Consider the following 7735-nt stretch of genomic DNA (forward strand, 5'->3'; position numbering starts at 1 on the left):
AGGATTCAAACTCTGGTCCTCTGACTCGAAATTAAGCCCTCTTTCCTCTGTAATTATTTCCTCCAATTAACTAAGGATTTGTGTGCCTTGAGTAGGTTTCAAGATCCAAACTGACACTCTTTTCTCACCTCTTGCTCCACCCTCCTATTCCCAAATTTCTGGGACCTAATAGTGAATATATTTTCATCTCTTCTTATTGCCACACTTCTCTGCCTCCCTGACCTCCCCTCCCAAAAAAAACCCCAAATTAAAAATAACCAAATTTCCAATCAGTCCATAATCTGCTGGTCAATATAGTTAGCCAATAAATATTAAGCATCTACTACATGCCAGATCCTGTGCTAAGTGCTAGGAAGTAGGAAAAAGAAAGCACTTGTCTTCAAAGAGTTCATAGTCTAATGAGGGACAGCATATATTGAGCAGCAATTATATTCAGAGGTCTTTATTAAGATCCTGTGGGAGTAGGATCCAAGGATAAGAGACAGAGAATATTTTGTACTTCCTCTTATAGGAATCTTGGAGTGGTATGGTCAATGACACTTCTCAGACCTAATTTTTCCAGAAGCAAAGTTGGTAATACATAAATGGTATGATTGGATGGGTCTAAAAACACCTCTTCTCCTCCCCCACTAAGGTGGGAGAAATTGGATTATTTTCTCCTAGAAGACTTTGAAGCTCCAATTAAAATGAAAATATTTAAATGAATAAAAAAGTGAAAAATATTTCCTTTAGCTATAGCAATAAGTCAATGTCACCCACTGGCATCTTACAATGAAGTTCGTTTATCTGACTTGCTCTGCAGCTACCCAGCCAAGCACTCAGTTAACGTTTACTGGGAAGTGGGTCAAGAGAGGTCAGGGACCTGGAAATGTACCTTGGACAGAGGCTAGGGTGGGAGGTCCATGATCAGGAAACTTTGTAATTTTTCCACTGTCAAGAGGGCATTTGAAGTGAAAGGTCTCTGGGTTTGGATTCTTTCTCTGGCTCTGTTACCTACTGGCTAAAGTCATTGAGCTGAAAGCTTCATTAAGGCAGGGACCCCATCTTATCTAAATGTATCATGTCTCCCAATCAGTTGCTGAACATTAAGCACTCATTACATGTCAAGAACTCTTCTAAGTACTGGAGCTACAAAGAAAGGCAAAACTAGTCCTTACATTTATGGAGCTTCTGGTATAATGGGGGAATCATTATGTAAATAACTAGGTACACACAAATTAGGTACAGAAACAAAATGAGCTGGAGAAGGAAAGGGCAAAGCACTCTAGTATCTCTGCCAAATGGGTTCACGAAGAGCTGGACATGACTGAAATGACTGAACAACAACAACAGCTCGTCACATTTGGTATAGACAATGATGGGTCTGAAATGAGATCTGAAGTCTGCTGCCCTATACTGCATGAGACTCATAGCTATATTTTACTTCCTTAGAGAATTCCTGGGCACTTATCAACTAGTCACGCTCCACCCATATTTCATTACGTTCTGATGACTAACTCACATAACTTGTCTATGATGTGTCACTGTTGACAAGGTTAGTAAGTAATCATTGCACATCATTAAATTGAAAGGGGACATGTAAATACTCATCTATTTTTAATTTATGTGGTTTCTTTCATTTGTGGAGCTCGGAGCAGATTAGCCTCCCAAGAAGAGATGGGCTAGTAGAAAATGCCTCAGATCTGGAGGCAGAGGCCCTGGGTTTAAATCCTGACTCTAAGAATCCTGAATGGCTACTGTTTGATCTTAGGTGAGTCACTTAAATTCTTTGGGACTCAAAGTAACTTCATCTGTAAAATAAAAGGGTAAGTAAGACTGGATGATCTTATAGGTACTTTTGGATCCAGAATCCTTGGATCTAATTTCTTGGATATTCCCACATAGAAATGGAAATTGGTATCATTATTCTCATTTTTCTAGATGGGAAAACTAAGGCAGAAAAAGCTAAAACTTTTTTGAATCTTAGTTTCTTTGACTATAAAGTGGCAATAATATCTGTTCTACCTCTATGGATTGCTATGAGGATAAAATGAAATGTGCTGTTTATGTAGTGAAAAGAGTTCTGGAATACCAAATTCCTGAATGCAATTAATGCAATTTGTATTATTGTACACCAAGAAATTCAGTGACAAAAAGAAAGATCCCCATATGCATCAAAATATTTAGCAGTATATATATATATATATATTTTTTTTTTTGGTAGTAAAAAACTAGAAACAAATAGATACCCACAGATGGGGAAAAGGCTAACCAAGTTATGATACACAAATATAATGGAAAATTGCTGCATTTTAAGAAGTGATGAAAATGATGAAAACAGAGGAACATGGGAAGATAAATATGAACTAACCAAAGAGAAGTAACTAGAAATAGGAAAACAATTTATATTACTACAATAACGTAAATGGAAAGAAGAATAAAAGCAATTAAAATTGAACTGTGAAATTATAATGACTAAGCTTAGTGGTATTGAAAGAGGTATTGGAAGACAACTTCACATGCCATTGTTTTCAGAAATGGGGGATTATGGATATACATGTATTACCAGCCTTTTTTGACATGTTGGTTAGATTTTTTTTAACTGCTTTTTAAAATTTTGCTCCTTTAAAATTCTTCCTTCCTTCCTTCCTTCCTTCCTTCCTTCCTTCCTTCCTTCCTTCCTTCCTTCCTTCCTTCCTTTCTTCTCTTCTCTTCCTCTTCCTCCTCCTGCTCCTCTCCCTTTTAATAAGGGGTGGTACCCTGGGAATATTAATGAGGTGGAATAGATTAGAAATGTAGGTGATGTAAAAAGAGAAGATATTAATAAGAATAAGTTTAAAAGAGTGCCAGACTATTTGAAGTCAGAAGTACCAGGTTAAAATTATGGTTTTGCTTCTATTGAGCTCTGTGATCTTGGATACATATGAGTCCTCCTCTGTTAAATGAGGATGTTAATTATATTTCAAAAGGCTGTCAAGGGCGATAATGTATAGAAATCTCATCTAAAGGTAAACCAAATATATTGTATTATGTGAAATGTTTATAAAACTAAAGCAAATATATAACTATTAGTTATCATTATTGTTAATGTTTGAACCCAGAGTTTATGGTTTGTTGATTTTCGATTTTCTATACTTGGTTTAGAGTCTCTTACAAGTGTTAGAGGTGAAAGGGATCTTTGAGATAATCTAATATGATTTCTTTACTTTCCAGATGTGGAAACAAGCCCAGAGAAGAGAAAGAACTTTCCCAAGGTCACTGAGGTAGGAAATTGCACAGGCAGAACTACAACTCAGCTTTCCTGTTTCCCACTCTGGGTTTTTTGTTTTTTTTTTTTTACTTATCACATAAAGGTGATGTAGCAGAGAGAGTGGTGGATTTGGAGTCAGTGGGTTCAAATTTTGCCTGAAACAATTACTGGCTTTGTGACTGTGGCAAGTCACTAAATGACTCAAGGCATTAAATGCCTCGATTTCCTCATTTATAAAATAGGGATAATCAGAGTACCTCCCTCACAGAATTGTTGTGAGTCTCAAATGAAGCCATGCACATAATTACTTGGAAAACCTGAAAGCTTTCTGTAAGTGTCAGCTATTACTATAATTACATCATATTGTCTTCCCTCTAACCACCTTGATATTCCTATGTTAAAAATGTTTAAACAATGTCTCATCGTGGAATGGTGGTCAAAGACTGTGACTGTGGAAGACAAGTTCTAGCAGACTTTACCAAACTGGAAAAACTTCCAAATGGTTGAGGTGACAGTTTGTCCATCAGTCATAAGCATCAACAAGTTTGCCACTAGAGGATGGTCAACAAGCAAAGATGTTTTTTTGACTTTAGAAACTCATAAAGATAAGTAGGATTATAGACTTTGAGATGGAATGGGATAAATGTGGTACAGCAAAAAAAGTTTGTTGAATTTGGAGATCCTCGGTTCAAATTCCAGATCTGCTAATTGATACCCATGTAACCTTGGGCTTCACCTCTCCCCAATCTGGCCTCAGTGCTCTCATCTATCTGTAAAATAAGGGGGTTGGATTAGATGTGTCCTTAAGTCTCTTCCAGCTCTAAGTCTATGAACCTGAAGGACTTGAGAAGTTATCTAGTCCAGAGGCTCCGGACCTATGGTCCTTGGCCCTAGTGAAGGTGCTTAATAAATCCTTATTGGCTGACTGTATAGACTTCAGGGAGTCCATGAACTTGGATAGGAAATAAGTTATATCTTTATCACTAGCTTATATCAGATTCTTAAACTTGTGTCATGGGTCCCTTTGACACGGTACCGAAGCCTATGAAGCCCTTTTCAGAATTGTGTTTTTAAATGCACAAAATAAAATTATTTGGATTACAAAGGAAACCAATTGTATTGAAATATAATTATAAGCATATGAATATATAGGTATATACATATACACAAGTATATAGACATATATACATGCATATACATACACATACATAAGTTCACTAGTCTTAGGTTAAGGAACACTACAATTTAACTGAAATTTAGTATTTACTTCAATTATTTAAAAACATTCTGAGAACAGGTCCATAGACTTCTGGGGATTGCCCAAAAGGGCCATAACATGTGAAAAAGGTTAATGAGCTTTGACCTATTTCAACCACTTCATTTTACAGATGAGCAAAGTGAGGTCTAGTGAGGGTGACTGGCCCGTGGTGACATACATAGTATACATCAAAAGCAGTACTTGAACTGAGGTTCTCTGCATCTAAAGCCATAATTTTTTGTTCTGCAGCATCCTTTAGGTATAGAAGTGGGCATCTGAGTTGGAGAACACATGTGAATCATGATAATAATAATAATAATGGTTAGCATTTATATAGCACCTACTATATGACAGGCCCTGTGCTAAGTGCTTTACAAATATTATCTCATTTTATCCTTATGACATTGGTAGGTAGGTGTTAATATTATCCCCATTTGACAGATGGGGAAACCGAGGCAAAAAGATTAAATGACTTGCCCAAGGTCACACAACTACTAAGTGTCTGAGGTCAAATTTGAAACTCAGTTCTTCTTGACTTCAGGGTCAGCTATTCCATCCACTGTTCAACCTAGCTATTAGGCTGTGTGTTTTTTTTTTTAATTTTCAGTTCCAAATTCTCTTCCTTCTATCTTCCTCTCCCCAAACACTGAAAAGGCAAGAAAAATAAAACCCTATTAAAAATATGATAGACATACAAAACAAATTTCTACTTAGTCATATATCCCCCACCCCTAAAAGTAAGAAATAGAAGAAAATATGCTTCAATATGCACTGTTGAGTCCTTCAGTTCTCTTTTTGAAGGTAGAAAACCTTTTCATCATGAGTCCTTTGGAGCTGTTATTGGTCATTGTGTTATTGTCTTTCAAAGCTGATTATCTTTATAATATTATTATTATATTACAATATTATATTATAATATTATTATTGCTTTAAATTGTTTTTCTAGTTCTGTTCATTTCACTTCACATCAGTTCCTACAAGTCTTACTGGGTGTCTCTAAAACCATTCCCTTCATTTTTCATAATACAACAGTATTTCAACATGCTTATAAATCATTTCTCATTCAGCTATTCTCCAATTGATGCATATTCCCTCAGTTTCTAATTCTTTGCTAACATATACAAAAAAACCTACTAGAACTATTTTTATATATAAGGGTCCTTTTCCTTTTTCCTTCTCAAATTATATGGCTTGAGGCCATATGTGGCCCTCTAGCCCTCAAGTGAGACCCTTCTACTGAATCCAAACTTCACAGAACACAATCCTTTTATATTGTCCTGTGAAATTTGCATTCAGTCAAAGGGCAGAATTTGAGGACCTAGAAGACCACATGTAGCCTCAAGGCTGCAGGTTGCCACCCCTGAGATCTATCCTTATTTATGCAAAGGATGTTTTATAATTGTGTTCATGTAGTTCTTCTCTGTGTGTCTTGGCAGGTAGACTCCCAAATATTTTATAGTTGTGTGCAGTTATTCTGAATGGAATTTATCTATCTCCTGCTGGATTTTGTTGGTAATATGTGGAACTAACAATGATTTGTGTCAGTTTATTTCACATCCTGCGACTTTGCTGAAGTTTTTAACTGTTTTGATTAGCTTTTTGTTTTAAGTTGACTTCCTAGTGTTCTCTAAATAAACCATCATTTCATCTTCAGAGTAATAGCTTTGTTACCTCACTGTCTATACTTAGTCTTTCAATATCTTTTCTTTTCTTATTGCTATGGCTAGTATTTCTAGTACAATAGTGAGTAGTAGTAGTGATACTGGACATCTTTGCTTCACCTTTGATCTTTTTGGAAAGGCTTCTAGCTTAATCCCATTACAGAAAATACATGCCTTTGGTTTTAGATAGAAATTACTTATTGTCTTAAGGAAAGCTCCATTTATTGTTGCACTTTTTAGTGTTTTTTTTCTTTTAAAACAGGAATGGGTTAGTATTTTGTCAAAAGCTTTTTCTGCATTTATTGAAATAATCATATGATTTTTGTCATTTTTGCTATTGATATGGTCAATTAGGTCTGTCCTTTTCCCAATATTGATCCAACCCTGTGTTCCTGGCATAAATCTAGCCTGGCCACTGTGAAAAATGATTTCTCTTGGTAGTCCTGTCTTGGAGACTCAAAGCTCCCAGGCACCTTCTTCTCTAAAGTTATTCATAAAGGCATTACTGCTTGGCCAACCCTGACCCAGGCCTGAATTGATTTAATCTGCTCAGGGTTACACCCTTGAACTAGCCTAGCCCTCCATTGTCATCTCCAGGTAGCCTCCAGCTGCTTCCCACCCTTAATCTCTCATTACTGGAGTCTGACCTCATTTGACTCCTCCTGCAGACCCTCCCTAAACTCCTCCTCTAGAGCACCCCTAAAATCCTCCTACAACCTTGCTGTATATAGGACCCATCTTGCCTCCATGAAGAGGCCGGAAAATGATCTAGTGCAGACTCACTCTGTGTCACTCTGGCCTGCTTATCCAACGCAAGTGTCACAGATAGTGAGGCTTCTCAAGAGTCTACTCATTATGGTGAACCTTTAATAAACTTTGCTTTTCTTTGTCTGAGAGAAGATGAGTTGAATTCATTCAGCAGGACCTGAAACCTCAACATTTTAGTTCCTTGAGCTCATCAGTTTCATCTGTGGGGGAACTCCTGTGTAGAAATTCCCTCAGCATTTCATTGCCACTGATTGTTTTAGAAAGCTGCTTGGGGCATCAGGAAGCTTATTGACTTTCAGAGTGAAGAGGTTAGGGGGTGCACAAGACCCCCAAATAACAACATGCCAGGTCCTGCCAAATGAATTCGACTCAAGTCTTGTCTCAGCCAAAGAAAAGCAGTTTATTCATAATGAGTAGACTATTAAGAAGCCTCAGTATCTGTGATGCTTGTACTGGACAAAGTGGGCCAGAATCATCTGACCTAGAGTGAGTCTGAACTAGATCATTTCTCCAGCACTCTCACACCTCATGGAGGCAAGATGGGGTCTTATATACAAAAAGGTTGTGGGAGGAATCTAGGGGTGGTCTAGAGGAGGAGTTTGGGGAGGGTCTGCAGGAGGAGTCAAATTAGGTCAGACTCCAGTGATGAGAGATTAAGGGGGGAAGGTAGCTGGAGGCTACCTGGAGATGAGACAATGGAAGGTTTGGGAGGATCAAGGGTGGGAACTAGCTGGACAAAGGAGGGCTAGGCTAGTAACAGAGTTTTGGGCTGAGCCACAGTGAAAGGCTTATGGCCTCAGGAAAATGTCTCCTCAAATG

General features: G+C 37.5%; 1 protein-coding gene across 5 annotated transcripts in view; it reads left to right on the plus strand.

Moving 5' to 3' along the window:
• The first annotated feature begins 1489 nt into the window (after nt 1–1489).
• The window catches only part of LOC138160552 (hyaluronidase PH-20-like), a 71067-nt gene continuing 64821 nt past the window's right edge, over nt 1490–7735 (plus strand). For 2 of the 5 annotated variants that reach the window (XR_011168165.1, XR_011168164.1), the window contains exons 1-2: nt 1493–1750; nt 3193–3242. The gene's annotated coding sequence lies outside the window, so the exon portion shown is untranslated. Of the gene's footprint in view, nt 1806–3192; nt 3243–7735 lie in introns of all 5 variants that reach the window. The other 3 variants (XR_011168166.1, XM_069087125.1, XM_069087123.1) reach the window with 3 other exon arrangements.

This window comes from Petaurus breviceps, unplaced genomic scaffold (genome assembly GCF_028583685.1).
Source record: "Petaurus breviceps papuanus isolate PSGF00001 unplaced genomic scaffold, PetGlider_PUasm1.0 181, whole genome shotgun sequence".
Taxonomy (NCBI): domain Eukaryota; kingdom Metazoa; phylum Chordata; class Mammalia; order Diprotodontia; family Petauridae; genus Petaurus; species Petaurus breviceps.